Below are 6,253 nucleotides of genomic sequence, written 5' to 3' on the forward strand. Positions count from 1 at the left end.
CACTATAAAGAGTAGAATCACAGAACAGGAAAGCACCTCTGGATCATCAGAGGCACCATCTAAACTCCAACCCCCTCCTCACAGCAGGGTCAGCCAGAAAAGGTTGCTCATGACCATGTCCAGTGGGGTTTTGGATATCTACAATAATGGATATAACACATAACACATAGCATTGTGGTCATGTTGTGTATGTTTAAAAAAAATAAATAAATCTTGTGTTTAAATGGCATTTTCTGTATTTCAGTGTGTGTCCATTGCCCTTGTCCTGTCATTGGATACCACTGAGAAAAGCCTAGTACCTTCTTCTTCACTCTCCCTATCAGATATTTATACACATTAATAAGATCCCCTTTACTCTTCTCTGCTCCAGAAGCAGAGAGTAGCTCTCTCAGCCTCTCCTCATGTGGCAGATGATCCAGGACCTTAATCATCTTTTTAACTCTTTATTAGACATCGTCTAGTGTGAGGCATCCCTGCCCATGGCAGGGAGATTGGAACTAGATGATCTTAAGGTCCTTTTCAACCCTAACCACTCTATGATTCTATGATCCCTGTCTCTCTTGTGCTGGGGAGCCCAGCTCTGGACCCAGCACTCCAAATGTGTCTCATCGAGACTGAGCAGAGAGGAAGGATTACCTCCCTCGACCTGCTGGCAACATTCTCCCTAATGCAGTCTGGGACACCGTTTTCCCTCATTGCACTGCTAGCTCATGGTCAAGTCCACCAGGACTTCCAGGGCTTTCTTTGCGAGGTTGCCTTTCAGCCATTCAGCCTTCAGACTGTATTGCTGCATGGTTCCCTCCTAGGTGGAAGACTTGACATTTGCATTTTCGAACTTCATGAGGCTCCTGTCGGCCATTTCTCTAACCTGTTAAGGTCCCAGTGAAGGGCAGCACAACCATCTGGTTTACCCATCGCTTTAACACTTCTCCTGGTTCTTATCATCTGTGAACTTGCTGAGGGCACTCTGTTGCATCATCCACATCATTAATGAAGCTAAAAAATATTGGCCTGGTATGAATCCCTGGGATATACCACAAGGGCCTGGCATCTAAATGGACTTGGTACCACTGGTAACAGCACTTTCAGACCAGAAGCTCAGTCAGATTTCAGCCCACCTGTCTTCTTATCCAATCCATAATTCACCAGGTGTCTATGAGGATATTGTGGGAAGCAGCATCAAAAGCGTTGCTAATGTCAAAACAAAAACCATACGCCAAGGCATTCATCTCTTGATAGAAGGCTATTGAGGTTGGGCTGACAAGATTTCGCCTTCATAAATCCATGCTGATTATTTCCCTTTCACCTTCTTGCACTTCATATGATAATTGATATATTTGGTAATAGTTACAAGAATTTGCTTCATCAGTTTCCCACAAATTGGTTTGAGACTGACTGACTTATAGTTCACCTGATCCCTTTTCTTGAAAATAGGGGTGATATGGGTATGTCCAGTTTGTTTAAAAGTGCCATAACCTGGTCTTCTCCCACCAAGAGAAAGTTTTCCTTTATCCAAACTTTTTCTCAGGTCTCAGGGATCTGGGATTCCTGAGATCAAATTTTACCAGTGAAGACCAAGGTGAAGAAGGCATTGAGTACCTCATACTTTTCAATGTCCTTTGTCACCAGGTCCACTGCTTCATTCAGCAGTGGGCCATATTTTCCCTTGTCTTCCTTTCACTGCTGATGTACCTGGGGAAGCCCTTCTTGTTGCCTTTCAGATTCAACTCTAGACAGGTTTTGACTTTCCTAACCACAGACCTGCATGCTCAGACATCATCTTTATTTTCCTCCTGGGTCACTATACTACATCTTTTGGATACAATTAAGAAACTTATCCAATTATGTTCCCATAGCAAATAAGAAAGTTCAAGTAACATCTTACTTCAACTGTTAACAGGTTAGGCTCATGGGGTTTTTTGTTTCGTTTGGGCGGGTGGGGTGGGTTGTTGTTTTCAATTGGAAGCTGTTCACGCATAAATAATGGTACTGGATGGAATTCCTGCCTGACCAGTTGTTTACAAAAATGTAAAGAGCTGCATAAAACTTACCACAGAGCCTTAAAAGACAGTAGTGCTGCTCAGTGTAACAATGCGATGAAAATGAAGGAACAGCAACATTTCACAACTATTGGATACATACCAAAAGTGCTTAAAAACATACAACAGGAAATTATGTAGGTTCTGAAAATTGCTCCCCGCTACAGCAAAATACCCTGAGACTTGAGCTTTGGTTAGAGTTACTTGTCAATAGCCATTATTGACACAGTTTTGTCGTGGGTAGAAGGAACACACATAGCACAGAGAGAACAGGTAAAAAATAACTGACAAAGTTAATATTATAAGAATGAACTTGTTCAGTATTTTATACCAGCTAGCCTGTGAATTGGATTAATTTAGCAATGTCACAGCCTTTCTTTCCTGCAGGAGCCTTTAGAAGAGTTGGACATCATTACATCTGACACAATTTCTTTCTTGTTTTGTCAATGGTAACTTTGGTATAGTAAGACCTTTTCTAGGCATTTTTATCTCACCACTTTTTAGATATTCCTTGAGATTGATAGTGTGCTCTGAGACTGTCCAATTTCTCTAGATCTATTAATGACATTCTTATTGACAAAATAGCTGAAAATTTAAATACATTTCTTTGCTCTTGAGATAACAGAAAAATAAATGAAGGATATAGTGTCAAATTCCCTGGAAATTTGTACCCTTACACAAAGAAAATACACTAGTCATCAACCAATAAGCTATAACTTGGTGTTTCAGCCATGGAAAGACTGCTGCTCCTACTCCATCGCTGGACAGACACCCTCTGCAACAACAGCTTGTAACCCTGTTCCTTTCTAAGACATGACTCCCCCAACTCCCACTAAATGCATGAAACATTAGGACTGCAAAAGCTAACTCCTCAAGCACCCCCGAAGGAATATATATTATGTAAGGGTCTTGTGGCTCTCTCACATTATATAGTGGGAGATTCTGATTTGCAAGAAAAAGACATGTTAGACTAATCTCTCTGGTAAAGCAGCAGTTCCTGCAGAGTTTTGAACTCAGGGTTGCCAAGAAAGGCTATCTCACAGAGAGGCAAGCCCTGGTCAGACAGCTGCTCCTGGACTTGCTGCTGCTCTCAGCTTCTATAAAGTTGCTTCAAACAGTGTGTTTGACCTGGGAGTCACTGTTTCAAACAAGATGAAGTTCCTCGCCACAGTACAAGACAGCCTGAAGTCAATGGGATCAGGAGCTGCTGTCTCACAGAGAGCAGCGTATTTGTGCAAGATAGCCATTTATGGTTCTGTCCGAGTTCTTGCAGCTGTCCAAGATCTATCTTTTGCTTAAAAAATATCCGGATGGTCTATCAGCTCACACTTGCAATTTTAAGTAGGCCTCATCTCAAAAACAAGGAATACAGAGTCTAATCTGAACTTTTTCTCACACAGAAAGATCTTTGTCATGACCAATACTACTTCCATCAATACTCCCAAGCAAAAAGTCCAATGTACCAACAGCATATCTAAGGTCTTATCTCAGATTTCTCCATTTTGTCAAATAAGAAATATAAAACATGATGGTCTCATTAATATGTTTCTATCTATCCTTCACATATGCTATACATGATGTAATTAATATTTAGTAATTAATATACATGTAATAGTAATTACTACACATGAAGTAACAGACATTCAGTATACTATGCTAATTTTTCAAAAAGCCTTTGGTCTTCACAGCTAGTACAGGAAAATCATTATGAACTGCAGCTAGATAACTGAACCACTGGTTTTTAATGCATCTTAATTTAAACAAAAGTTATATTACAGACTTCTAGCATACTAGATCTAGATATATAGCAAATTGGTATTTTCCAATTACTCTGCCATATCTTCATATACTACACAAAAACATTCTGAGCAGAGAGAACAAACCAGTATGTAGTATTTTCATGAACTGTATTCAAACTCATTGATTTTTTTAAACTGATTTATTTTATATTAAATCTGGCAGAGCAGGTATAGTTATTCTTAACTGATCACATTCTGTGTAAAAATTTGTAATAAATACTGATATTTTGGTGATATGGATGCCATGCTTGGCAAAAGCTCCTTAGTTTCATAATTTTTATGCCTAGATACCATTTTTCTGTTTCCATAAGTGCTTCTACAGGTCAATGTTCTGAATTGCTTTTAAGTAAATTTAGATAGAAGGAAATCTAGTTTTCCCATTTACGCTGTACATGTCAGTTTATAACTGATATCATTAGGAGTACAGCTGATTTTAAGAGGAATTAACATTGCATATCAGCTTCATAGTTCTGTATCCAGTTTCTGCTCATTAGTTATCTGAAACCTGGTTTCCTATTGGAGGATAACTCAGGAGCTGGGTTAGAAGCAGATTTTAAAGTCCCATGTTTGGATGGAATATATAATCCAGGTTATTCCTGATGACTGTAGAGGGAGAAGGAAACAAAAAAAAGTAAGAGCAAGTTCAGCTTTTCTTCACATTCTTGTTCACATCACATCTCATCTACAATGAATTGAAGGGCATTCACAGATATTTTTTAAATGGGACTTTTTTATTGGGGTTTTTGTTTACCTTTTTTTTCCCCCCAGTTTTCATAATAGATAGCCATCCTTCAGAAAACTGTAAACTTCCTAATTAACAGATTGTTGGAAACTGGATATTCTGTACCACCACCTCAGTCCTGCATTCTCATATATCCTCTGAGGATATATGGAGAAAACAGTTCTTAAAGTTGCTAACAGACATTTGTGCACAGATCAAACACCTTTGTCTCCTGATGTGTTATGAACTGTCATGACAATTGTTAGTCATCATCAGCATGTCCAATTTTTTAGATGGTAAAGCCAAATAAAACATCATTAGATTTTTAGCTATTATAACTTGGAAGGATAAAGATTAAACAAATCTGTTTGGTTTTAGGACTGCTCTTCTTATATAATTAGTCATTTGAGAACCTAAATTAACAATACATAAATGTGAAAAAAATTAAAGGAAATATATGAGACTACCAGGAAAAACAAAGTCAGAATGCTATTTTTTTATATCTGAAGGTGCAGTGTTGTTACGCCTTGCAAATTGGACATGGTCAATCAAGTTTATTGACTGGGGAAGAAATCTATAGTTCCTTCAGATGTGAAGGTTTATTCAGTTCACTGGTGAGAAAGTGGGCATTAATTAATCTATTGTTGTTGTGTTTTCATCACTAAAATTAGAGTAGGGTGATTGGAAGGGAAAAGAGAGTTGCTGGCATTGTTTTTAAGGTTTCATATCTGTGTACTAATCACACCATTGCAGAAATGAAAATTCCTGACTTCATTAGACATTACGTGATCTGTTTTCATCCCAAACCACGACATGGCACGTTCTCACAGTATCAAATGAAGAGGAAACACTGCAGACATACAAGGACTGTGCCTTCAAACTGGAATTGATTATAATCAGTGTCTAGGTTTACCAGGACAGCTCAGTTAATCACTCTCTCTTTTAGCTGATAGAGAATTCTCTTGCAATTATCCAAGTGAATTTTCTTTGCGATTAGACTATAAAGTGAGATCTTTACTACTAGATTAAGGCAAAAGATAACTCATTTTAGATCAGCAGAATTATAAAATTCAGCTCAAATTACAGAAAAATGCCTGCTGAAATAAAAATGTTATGAAAAAAATGAGTATTAACAGTTCAGTTTAGCCTCTTTTTAAAGCCTATATATAAACTATTGTATCCAGGATGACTGAAGGAAATACAAATTCATTACGTTGTCTTTTTTAAAAGAGTTTAAAAAGCCCTGTCTTAAAAAATAAAGTGCTACATAAAAAATTACTTTAAAAAGTCACTCGTATCATGAATATCATGAATACTTCCCAAACAGAATTGAAACTTCCTTTTATTTATTATTATTTTAAATACACCACCACATACTATTTTTCATTATGCTTTCTGGGATTTAAAAAAAAAAAAAAAAGGGAAAAAAAAAATCAAACCCAAAAGACCTGCCATGGAAATTCCAGCATCTCCTGCTAGGTCATCAGTGAAGTACCAGTCAAGCCTCACTTTGAGCTAACCCAGTAATCTGCAGGAGCAACAGATTGCCCTCTTCTAGATACAACTAGAAGTAGTATGTAGGTTTTGAGTAGGTTTCAGTAATGTTTACTGATAAGAGAAAGAAATCCATTTAGCCTCTTGTCATTCCAAGTCCTAGTCATGTGCCCTAGGTCCAATTCAAGACCCAAATCCTG

This window comes from Strigops habroptila, chromosome 2 (assembly GCF_004027225.2).
Source record: "Strigops habroptila isolate Jane chromosome 2, bStrHab1.2.pri, whole genome shotgun sequence".
In the NCBI taxonomy this organism is placed as follows: Eukaryota; Metazoa; Chordata; class Aves; order Psittaciformes; family Psittacidae; genus Strigops; species Strigops habroptila.